We start from the raw sequence: 12442 nt of genomic DNA on the forward strand, positions 1-12442 counted from the left end.
AGGCCATTTTTCCCCGCTAGAGCGGGGGTTAGCCTTGCGGGCCCCATGACAATCATGGTTCCCTGTTTGAGGCAATGTTTTTATGGCCGGATGCCCTTCCTGTGTTTCGATAATCAGACTACACTCAAAGATGGGTAGAAATTACATACTGGATGAGCAAAAGTGTATAGCTGTGGCAAGGAGGTAACATCAAAAGGAATATGCATATGGAAAGATGGCAGAGACCACTAAGTTAGGGTATATCCTGTCTACGCTCCATGTCCACACTCCAGCACTCCCACCTACTCCTGCCAATGGCACAAATTATACAGTTAATCCAGAGGTGGAAAATTGGTCAGAGTACTGGCACACCATGGCCTACTCTTTGGGACAGTTACTGCAACATATTTATTGGCCGCAACAGAAATGGAGACCAGACGGGTGGCATTACGCCTCCATCTGAAAGGGCGGTGTGTTCCGAGATGTAGCGCTCCCTACTGGTTTGGAAAGGAAAGACAGTTTTTTGTAAGGAAGACTCAGTCGTGGGTCAAACCCTGACAAGACAGCTCAACAAGAAGATGACGAACCAAGCTATTAAGTCATTAATATGATAATAAATTGGAAAGGGCCACATCAAAATTAATACAAGAGAGCCATTTGTCTGTGTGTCCATTTTTCTCAGATGGCTGAACAGATCTTCGTCAAACTTTCGGAGGTTCACAAGTGAGTGCCGGGGAGTGTTTTAGGCAAAAATATTTTGAAAAAAAAGAAGAAAAAGTAGGATGTTTAAAAAAAAAAATTATTTAATTGCTTTATGGTGCCTAAACCATTGTAGTTATGAGAAAGGCAATATTAAATGATGACCGACCCCATTTCTTACTTAGTGAGTGTAGGGAAGTGTTTTTAGGCCACCACCAAAAAAAAAGACTGGACAACGCTGGGTAACCCTGCTAGAACATTACAATTACCTTTCACCTACAAAGACATTTAGCTACAGTTTCCTCTTGGATAATGCTATTACTAGTCCTGAGGGTTGAGTAGCCAGAGCTCCAGACCAAAGAGGAGAAACATAGCCCATGGGAATGTAAATTAGTGCAACTCGAACAGCAAGAAACTGCTCATATCAAAGGACTTTCCTCATCAAACAACAATTAAGGATCAATTTACAAGAGATTACAAGTTTTGAAATATGAGCAGCACCACAAAAGGCATTGCAAAGCATGAACCAAAGAATTTCAAGATCATTTGCTTCAGTAAGTTTGAAAACAGGGTAAAAGTGTGGGGTTTCTCTTTATTTATTTAAATAATTTTTCCTTGGCTAATGAAAGAGCTCGTACATAAATCATATGCAGGATGAAAATAATAAAAACAAGAGGGAGAATTGCTTTGTAATACATGTCCCATACTGGTCCCAATGAATATTTTGGTTCCAAGAAAATGGAACTTTGGTCACAAGAAACTTTGTGAAACAATTTCCGAAACGCCCAAAAACTCAAACTTGTTCTGCAACTTATCATAATAAAGCCATGTACCAAGTTTCAGTTGAATATGCAAAAGGGTATGGAAAAAAAAAATCGAGAAAACCACTGGTGGGATGGACAGACGGACGGACAGACAGACGGAGAGCAAACCTATTGTCCCCTCCGGTGAAACCGGTAGGGGACTAATAATCTGATGTACATACATGAAATAAAATATGCATTAAGATTATATACATATACAGTATAATACATTGTGGTTATACACCTGGGATCTGTGCAATTGCACTAGGCCATGGACCAACACCCAGGCATAAGGCATGAGGCCTGCCAATCTGTGCTGCTTTATTCACGGTGGAGTCAGGCCACCTGTCCAGACAATGTGTGTAAAGCAGTGGGGTGGAGTCAGGGCAGATGAAAACTGACCCATATATACACAAAGAATTAAGTTAAGCACCCCCCCCGTTTTTTTACAACCTCGCACATTACAAGTTTGTTGTCGTCAAAACAGTGTAATATACCCATGATATTGCTATATTTTCTGGAGAAGTGATATTATGGTCACATAACAACATAACAATCATGCCGTTTTCAATATTTTATTCTGAATAATTTAAGGTGAAAATTTTTGGGAATTTTAGGCATATTTTCACCTCAATTTAAGTATGGAGCTATAGGTCCATCACGGACAGTGTGGATGACGTTTATGTTTTCTAACGTACAGTCATTGTTCTGAGAAGACCTCTAGCGATCTTTGCGTCAATAACGTGTGTAGGACCCACGTGATCGGATCACTGACTCAACCCTACGTCTCATAGACCCTGTAAGCCGTCGTATGCGTTGCTGTGGCAGGTTGTTCCATTCCCGATGTAATGCACGTTCCAATTCATCCAGATTGGCTATTGGAGGGACCATCTTCGCAATTTGTCGTCCCAACATGTCCCAAACGTGCTCGAGGGGGTTCAACCTGCCACAGCAACGCATACGACGGCTTACAGGGTCTATGAGACGTAGGGTTGAGTCAGTGATCCGATCACGTGGGTCCTACACACGTTATTGACGCAAAGATCGCTAGAGGTCTTCTCAGAACAATGACTGTACGTTAGAGAACATAAACGTCATCCACACTGTCCGTGATGGACCTATAGCTCCATACTTAAATTGAGGTGAAAATATGCCTAAAATTCCCAAAAATTCTCACCTTAAATTATTCAGAATAAAATATTGAAAACGGCATGATTGTTATGTTTTTATGTGACCATAATATCACTTCTCCAGAAAATATAGCAATATCATGGGTATATTACACTGTATTGACGACAACAAACTTGTAATGTGCGAGGTTGTAAAAAAACGGGGGGGGTGCTTAACTTAATTCTTTGTGTATATAATGTGATATTTCCATGTGATAAAGGGCATAACTCCGCGAAAACTTTTTTTTTTTTTCTTTTTTTTTTGCACACAGAGTCAAGGCTGGTGTAAGAGCGAGCACATTACACACGAGAACAGACACAGAAAAAAATACAATAAATAAAAGGAGCGGAAGACAAGAGCGGGAGAGAGGAAAACATACAAGCACAACAATAGAGAACTGGGACGTCGGTAGTTCTGTGGAAGAGAGAGGGCGGGGGGAGGGGTATACGGTATAAAACAAATTGACACAACTAGGAATTTCAGGAAATAAGATGGAGATTGAAAGAGCTGGATTTGGGGTGTTTTAACAGGGGTAGAAACGATCAAGTTTTTGGATGGGGGAAGATAAGAGATGGTGTTGAACAGCTGTTTTAAAGACCTGGAGGGAGGAGTGGGATTGAAGGGAGTGGGGGAGTTTGTTCCAGAGGCGGGAGAAAAGGGGAATGAAAGAGTGAAGGTGAGCAGAGAGTCTTGATTTTGGCGCTTTCACCCGAAGAGGGTTGCTGGCAGATCTTGGGCGTCCTGCAGGAAAATTTGGGGGATAGAGCACAGAGCACAGGGGGGTGGGGGGGGGGGCAAGGCCAGTGAGGAGTCGGTAGAAGACAGAAAGACCACCAACCTGCCTGCGATGAGAGAATGAAAGGCCCTCAGAATCAGCTTCATCGCGGGAGTTTCCAATGATTCTGAAAGCTTTGGTTTCAATAGCGTGAAGCCGAGCTAGGTGAGAGGCAGGAGCACCAACCCAGAGGGGAGAGAAGTATTCTATTGAGCTGTGGATGAAAGCTTTGTATGTGGCGAGGAGCTCAGAAGTGCCCAGAAAGGACTTCGCATGACGGAGGATGCCCAGACGACGACTGGCTTTTTAGGCCAGCTTGGAAATGTGGTTTTCCCAGGATAGATCATGGCTGATAATGAGATCCAAAAGCTTGAAAGACAGAACTTCTTCAAGAGGATTGTTCAGAAAGTAGATGGGAGGGTTGTCCAGACAGTCTTTAAGGAGATACAAAGTGAGAGTGTGAGATTTGTCAGGATTGAAAGTCATGTTCCTCTTGTTTGACCAGTTTGTGATATTGTCCAGGTCTGCAGAGAGTGGAATCATCACCAAAGTGATAGAGAGGATTTTCCAGAGAGTCAGAGAGATCATCAATAAACCACCTTTAGAGGCCATTTTTCCCCGCAAGCGGGGGTTGGCCTTTTTCGGGAACTGTGGTTGTTGTTGTTTTTCGGTCCCCTTTTTGAAGCAATGTTTTACGGCCGGATGCCCTTCCTGACGCCAACCCTTTTTGCCGCCTTTAACGACAAGCAGGGAATTACCAGTGAACTGGTACTCAATTAGCCGACCTCGGAAGGATGACAGGCTGAGTCAACCCCCCTGGCGTTAATTCAGCGATTGACCGGGATTCGAACCCAGGATCCTAGGATCCTAAGCCGGCACCCTAGCCGCTAGCCCAACACCAGGGATCCTCGACCAGGGTCGAGAGAGATCATCAATAAAAATTTTTTAAAAACCACCTTTAGAGGCCATTTTTCCCCGCAAGCGGGGGTTGGCCTTTTTCGGGAACCGTGGTAGTTGTTGTTTTTCGGTCCCCTTTTTGAAGCAATGTTTTACGGCCGGATGCCCTTCCTGACACCAACCCTTTTTGCCGCCTTTAACGACAAGCAGGGAATTACCAGTGAACTGGTACTCAATTAGCCGACTTCGGAAGGATGACAGGCTGAGTCAACCCCCCTGGCGTTAATTCAGCGATCGACCGGGTTTCGAACCCAGGATCCTAGGATCCTAAGCTGACACCCTAGCCGCTAGCCCAACACCAAGAGAGAGATCATCAATGAAGACCAGAAAAAGCACAGGGCCCAGAACACTGCCTTGGGGAACTCCAGCCTGAACAGGAAGAGGAGATGAAAGAATTCCATTCAGGGACACACGTTGACTGCGACCAGAGAGGAAGTCGGCAAGCCATGTGTGGAGGTTTCCATGGATACCACAGGGGGAGAGTTTGGTGAGCAGGGTGGGATGCCAGACCGTATCGAAGGCACGAGATATGTCAAGGGAGACAGCTCTGATTTCCTGTTTGACATTGAGGACCTCAATCCATTGTTGAGACTGCAGAAGCAGCATGTGCAGAGTAGAGTGACCTGGTCTGAATCCAAATTGATGATCAGAGATCAAGCCATTGGAGAAGAGGAAGGATTTGATATCAGAAGCGATGATGGATTCCATGACCTTGCTGATTATTATTGGGAGCAGGCTGATTGGTCTGTAGTTGCCAGGATCTGTTTTTGCACCTTTTTGTGTAAAGCGTTAATGTTGGCTGATTTCCAAGCAGAGGGCAGATGACCTTGAGCAAACGAGAGGGTGAAGACAACAGAGAGAGGGTGAGATAGAGCGGCAGAGCAGGATTTTAAGACCCGTGGGCTGATGCCGTCTGGTCCAGTTGCAGAATCAGAGTTGAGGTTTGACAGAAACTTCACCTTGTCAGCAGAGAAGGACACAGTCCAAGAGCAGCTGGGTTCGACTGGTTAAGGTGGGTACAGAGAGAGATGGGTTTGGGACACAATATTTTGAGGCAAACACAGAGATGAGGCATTCGGCTTTCGGTGTCAGCTGTGTAGCCGTTTGAGGTAAGGGAGGGGATGGAGGGGGAACAAACACCAGAAACTGATTTGACCAGACACCACTGGGATTTGGAGGAGGGAGACAGGTTTGAGAGTTGTCTTGTGAGTAGAGAGATATTGTTTCCTTGCTCTCCTGAGGGTAGACACACACTTGTTCCGAGTTTTGTGAAAGGAACTGAGATTACCTTCAGTTGGATTTCCCTTCCTTTAGGTGAAGGCAAGTTGTTTCAAGGCAACTGCCTCACCACACCACAAGTTTCAGTGTACCATGGACGGGGAAGAAGGGTATGACAACTAAAGACGAGATGGGATAAATCTGCGCATGAGAGTGATCAATTTACTTTGGAAGAATTCCCAGGAAGTGTTGATGTTAGAGACAGTCGAGATGGGAGACCAGTCCAGATGATTGATGGCTGCTTGAAGACCATGCCAGTCGGCCTGAATGAAATGCCAGACTCGTTGATGCTGAGGAGGCTCTCTGAGAATGGCCAGAGAGATGTCCACTTTGACAAGCACATGATCAGAAGAACCGATTGGAGCAGAAGAAGAGCAGCAGACATTTGCAGGGAAGTTAGTCAAAACCAAGTCTCGAAGAGATGATGCTCCGTTGACTGAGATCCGGGTCGGGAAATTGACAGATTGTGTCAGTCCCAATGCGTCGCAGAAGTCCTTTGCTGAGGTGCCATGGCTGGAGTGAGAGTGCCACGAAACACCCCAAAACTCGAATTGCCGAAACACCCCAGAACTCGAATTGCCGAAACACCCCAGATCTCGAATTGCCGAAACACCCCAAAACTCGAATTGCCGAAACACCCCAAAACTCGATTAGTTGGAAATACGATTTCGTTCTTTCTCTGTAGTTGTAATACTATTCTTTTATTCTGCATTATAGGGTATGTGGAGATAGATTTTATTAAAAGCCTCATATCTAGAAAAGAGGTCTCGACTCGATTTCATAACAATTTATTGAAATCCATCTCAACACTCAAGTGCCATGGATAAACTTCTCAAACCAGAGAGGTTTTAACGGAGACCCAAATGCCAGTGATGCCGGGAGCAAGTGGACGCACTGGATAAGAGCTTTCAAACTCTACATGCAAGCAGTACCCGACATCACAGACCTACAGAAGTTGAATGTCCTCATTTGCAACGTGTCCAGCACTGTCTTTGACTATTTCTTCCACTGTGAGACCCATGACGAATCTGTGACGGCCTTGCGAGCGCTCTATGTTAAGCCACAAAGTGCTATCTACGCTCGACATCTGCTCGCTATGTGCAGGCAAGAACTGACTAAGACATTGGAGCAGTATACGCATGTGTTATGACAGCTCTGCAAGGACTGCGGGGTGCCGGCTCGGGCGGCTATTGAAGGCGCCGATGATCTAATGTGAGATGCTTTCATTACTGGTCTCCAAACACCTGCTATTCGTCAGCAACTGCTTGAGAACGAGGCTATGACCTTTCAGGTTGCGAACGACCAGGCCAGGGTCGGACGTACAGGAGACCTAAATTGGAGACTGGTCCATCACGCCCTGGCCACACAGATATTAGTCCAGAGGTTTAACCCTGCTATGTCTAATTTATGTCCCTTTTGTGATAGTGTAGAGCATTTGTATCATGCGTTTATTGAGTGCAAGAGATTGTCATCTCTGTTTCTGTATCTGAGCCGAATCTTTTGTAAATTAAAAATTGTTTTTTCTGTTACAATCTTTGTTTAACCCTTTGAGTATGGATGTCGGATGACGTCCCGCAACCCGCGCAAAAGTTTTGTGTACGGATGATGTGACTACACGTCATCGACTATACCTATACATAGATTGCCAGTACGTGGTTGAATTCCCGTACCAAAATGCCAAATTAATCCCATACCGGGGGTATTTTTATCAAAAAAAAAATCCCATACTCAAAGGGATTTGAGGTCCCTTTGGTCTTTGAGGTCCCTCCCAAAGGTCTCAACATCCGGGGACTTATGGAGCCTTAAGTACTAGGGAAAATATATTAATATATTTGATCTAGGGATTCTATTAGAATCTATTAATCTATCTATTAGAATAATAATTCTATGAGATAATAATAATAATAATAAATTATTAGAATATTATTATTATTAAAATAATTAAATAATATAATAATTAATAATAATAATAATATAATATAATATATCATAATATAAATATAATAACTAAATATAATATAAATATAATAATATAATAACTAACAATAGATTAATTAATAATTAATATAATAATAATTAATAATAATAATTAAATATTATTAAAATATTATTAGAATAACAATAATAATAATTATAATCTATTAATATTATAATCTATTAGAATCTATGGATTTACTAGGGAAAATCTGTGATCTTGCTTTTGAATTTTTTGCTTGGAATCGCTAAGCGTGCAATTTATAAAACCAGAAAAGCCAGATTAGGTAGTGAAAAAAAATGAAAATGCACTTTTTTGTTTTATAGGGACTAGCAACGGTACCCGCCCTAAGGGCGGGGCTTCAATTGGGAGGCGCAAATGGTTGTTTAAACGATATATATAAACATCCATTAAATATCACACGCAAATCATCAAAATCTGCTCGAGTTTGGGTCTTGCCGGCGAGGTTTTCGTTTATTCGCAACTGTGCACACTCTCCATTGAAATCGAAGTTAAGTAATTGTTCCCATTTGTATTCTCGTTATAACTGTATTTTTTTTATGGTGTTGTACGTATCGTGTGTCCCGAGGAAGATTTTCGGTGCAAATCTTTCATACCTGTATAGAAAATCGTGTTAAATCGTGCCGTGTCTTTTGAGGTCTTGTACAGTGTACAACCTTGAGGCTTCGTTTTCCTCTCAGCGGTCCGTCTTTTGTGCTCCAATAACTTTCGTTCTCTGCTTTTCCCAGTCTTTTCACCCCATAGCCCACTTCCTTGTTTAAAATCAACTCAAAAAAAATAAAATAAATACATTTCCTTCTCTGTTCGTATTCTTTGTTCTCATTCGTTTATTCGTTCTTATTCGTTCGTTCGTTCTTCGAACGACGTTCACTGTTATTACTGTTACTGTAATAACAGTTATTACTGTTCACTGTTAACGTTCACTGTTATTAACCTTATAATGATTACACTTTCCCCTCAAGTTCTGTATTCCGTCATATATTATAACACCTTTTTCTTCTTCTTCTTTAAAAGGTTGCTTTCGACTTGCTCACGAAATCTATCCATCCCAAAAAAAAATTCCATCTCTTTCAGTGCCTCTTTTCTACATTCCCTAAACTCTCCTGCACTCCATCCTCCCTCCAGCGTCCTTAAACGTATTTTTGACTCGAAGGTCACAAGAAACTCATTTTGCAATAAATGTTCGTTTCCCATTAATCGTACACTTTCTAAAATCCAATCTCACCCCTCCCCTCCAAATCTTCCCCATAACCCCTCCCATCCAAATCTTCCCCATCACCCCTCCCCTCCAAATCTTCCCCCTTGCCACTCCCCTCCTAATCCTCCCCATCACCCATCCCTTTCAAATCTCCCCCCTTCCCCCTTCTCTCCTAAACTCCCCCCACACTCCTCCCCTCCAAGACTCCCCCTCACCCCTCCCCTCCTTGACTCCCCCCTCACCCCTCCCCTCCAAATCTCCCCCATATCCCATCCCTTTCAAATCCCTCCCCTTGTCCCTTCCCTCCTAAACTCCCCCCTCCCCTTCAAATCTCCCCACCCTCAATTCTTCTCAATTTCCCCCCTCTCGCTCCCCCTCCTCAAAGCATCCTCCCCACTTCTTCCCTCTTCCAACTCTCACCTCCATCTCCCCCAACCTTCTTCCTCGCTCCTCCCCCTCCTCAAAGAACACCTCATTGTGCCTCACCCAATCACCATCAAACCTTTTGTCCGCCCCATCCTTCCCTTTCTCCGAGCTATTCTGAAATCTCTGACACACCTTCAACAGCTCTCCGTACCTCTTCCACCTCTTCCACATCTTACCCTACCACTCCTCCCCCCAGTTCTGTATCCGATGCTCCCCCTTCCTCTTCATTAACGGTATGGACCTCAAACATCCGGGGCCTTCGTTCCAACTCAACTGATCTCTCCATACAGGTTGCTTCTGTCAAACCAGACGTGATCTGCTTAACAGAAACTTTCCTCCTTCATGATGTCTCTGATTCCTTAGTATCTCTCCCGGGTTACTCCCTCCTCCGGTATGATAGACCTGAGCCTCGTCCTGGAGGTGGGGTTGCTATCTTTATCAAAAACTCTCTTCCTCACTCGCCCTGCACTGCACTCTCTCCACCTCACCCCCAGGAATACCTCTGGCTACGGCTTCCCCTTCGCTCCCACCTCTTGTTCATATGTGTGTTGTACCGTCCACCAAACAGTGATGACTCCATCTACATCTCGCTGTCTGATAATATGGACCAACTTCTATCTACTCATCCTAACTCTCTCTTCCTCATATGTGGTGATTTCAATTGTCACCATGCCAGTTGGCTGGGTGTGGGTTCCTCTCTCACCAGCCATGGCTCCTCAGCAAAGGACTTCTGCGACTCACTGGGACTGACACAATCTGTCAATTTCCCGACCCGGATCTCAGTCAACGGAGCATCTTCTCTTCTGGACTTGGTTATGACTAACTTCCCTGAAAATGTCTGCTGCTCTTCGTCTGCTCCAATTGGCTCATCTGATCATGTGCTTGTTAAAGTGGACATCTCTCTGACCATTCTCAGGGAGCCTCCTCAGCGTCTACGAGTCTGGTATTTCACTCAGGCCAACTGGCATGGTCTTCAAACAGCCATCAATCATCTGGACTGGTCTCCCATCTCTACCACCTCTGACATCAAGTCATCCTGGGAATTCTTCCAAAGTAAATTGCTCTCTCTCATGCACAGATTTATCCCGTCTCGTCTTCAGTTGTCATACCCTTCCTCCCGTCCATGGTACACGGAATCTTGTGGTGAGGCTGTTGCCCAGAAACAACTTGCCTTCATCTCCTGGAAAGCAAATCCAACGGAAGGAAATCTCATTTCCTTTCACAAAGCCCGAAACAAGTGTGTGTCCACCCTCAGGAGAGCCAGGAAAAAATATCTCTCCGTTCTCAAGACCGAACTCTCTTATCTGTCTCCCTCTTCCAAATCCTGGTGGCGTCTGGCCAAATCTGTTTCTGGTGTTTGTTCCCCCTCCATCCCCTCCCTCACCTCAAACGGCTACACAGCTGACTCCGCACGTGAAAAAGCTGAATGCCTCAACTCTGTGTTTGCCTCTAAATCTTGTGTCCCAAACCCATCCCTCTCTGTACCCACCGTACCCAGTCGTACCCAGCTGCTCCTGGACTCCGTGTCCTTTCCTCCTGACAAGGTGGAAAAGTTTCTGTCAACCCTCGACTCTGATTCTGCAACTGGACCTGACAGCATCAGCCCACGGGTCCTAAAATCCTGTTCTTCCGCTCTTTCACTCCCTCTCTCTGTTCTCTTCACCCTCTCTTTTGCTCAAGGTCAACTGCCATCTGCTTGGAAATCAGCCAACATCACCGCTTTGCACAAAAAAGGTGCAAAAACAGATCCTAGCAACTACAGACCAATCAGCCTTCTCCCAATTATCAGCAAAGTCATGGAATCCATCATTGCTTTGGATATGAAATCTTTCCTCTTCTCCAATGGCTTGATCTCTGATCATCAATTTGGTTTCAGACCAGGTCACTCTACTCTGGACATGCTGCTTCTGCTGTCTCAACAATGGATGGAGGTCCTCAATGCCAAACAGGAAATTAGAGCTGTCTCCCTCGACATATCACGTGCCTTCGATACGGTCTGGCACCCCGCTCTGCTCACCAAACTCTCCTCCTTTGGTATTCATGGAAATCTCCACGCATGGCTGGCGGACTTCCTCTCTCGTCGTAGTCAACGTGTGGCCCTGAATGGGTTTCTCTCATCTCCTCTTCCTGTTCAGGCTGGAGTTCCCCAAGGCAGTGTTCTGGGCCCTGTGCTTTTTCTGGTCTTCATCAATGATCTTTCTGACTCCCTTGAAAATCCTCTCTATCTCTTTGCTGATGACTCCACTCTCTGCCACTCCATTCCTCATCCCTCAGATCGGCAGTCTGCAGCCTCCTCACTCTCTGCAGACCTGGACAAAATCACAGACTGGGCAAACAAGTGGAACATGTCTTTCAATCCTGACAAATCTCACACTCTAACGATGTCTCTCCGAAAAGACCGACTGGACAACCCTCCCATCTACTTTCTGAATAATCCTCTCCAAGAAGTTCTGTCACTCAAGCTTTTGGGTCTCACTATCTGCCATGATCTTTCCTGGGAAAACCACATTTCCAAGCTGGCCTCCAAAGCCAGTCGCCGACTGGGCATCCTCCGTCGTGCGAAGTCCTTCCTTGGCACACCTGAGCTCCTCACCACATACAAGGCTTTCATCCGCAGCTCAATGGAATACTGCTCTCCCCTCTGGGCTGGTGCTCCTGCCTCACACCTAGCTCGTCTTCACGCTGTTGAAACCAAAGCGTTCAGAATCATTGGAATCTCCCGAGATGACGCTATCTCCGAGGGCCTTTCACTTACTCACCGCAGGCAGGTTGGTGGTCTTTCCGTCTTCTACCGACTCCTCTCCGGCCTTGCTCCCCCAGCTCTCTCTGGGCTCTGTCCCCCAAATATTCCTGCAGGTCGCACAAGATCTGCCTGCAACCCTCTTATGGTTAAACTGCCAAAATCAAGACTCTCTGCTCACCTTCACTCCTTCATTTCTCTTTTCTCCCGCCTCTGGAACAAACTCCCTCACTCTCTTCAATCCCACTCCTCCCTCCAGGTCTTTAAAACGGCTGTTCACCACCATCTCTTATCTTCCCCAATCCAAAACCTTGATCTTTTCTACCCCCGCTAATTTCACCCCAAATCCACTTTTTTGAGGTGACTTTTGTCTTCTTTCCTGGACGTCCTTGGTGTCCTTGCGTTTTATACCTATCCTGCC

General features: G+C 45.1%; 1 protein-coding gene across 1 annotated transcript in view; it reads right to left on the reverse strand.

Annotated features, from left to right (window-relative positions):
* The window catches only part of LOC137432634 (rho-associated protein kinase 2), a 213536-nt gene that overhangs the window by 10846 nt on the left and 190248 nt on the right, over positions 1 to 12442 (reverse strand). The window lies entirely within an intron of this gene.

The sequence above is a fragment of the Myxine glutinosa genome, chromosome 8, assembly GCF_964187855.1.
Source record: "Myxine glutinosa chromosome 8, kmMyxGlut1.1, whole genome shotgun sequence".
Lineage (NCBI taxonomy): Eukaryota > Metazoa > Chordata > Myxini > Myxiniformes > Myxinidae > Myxine > Myxine glutinosa.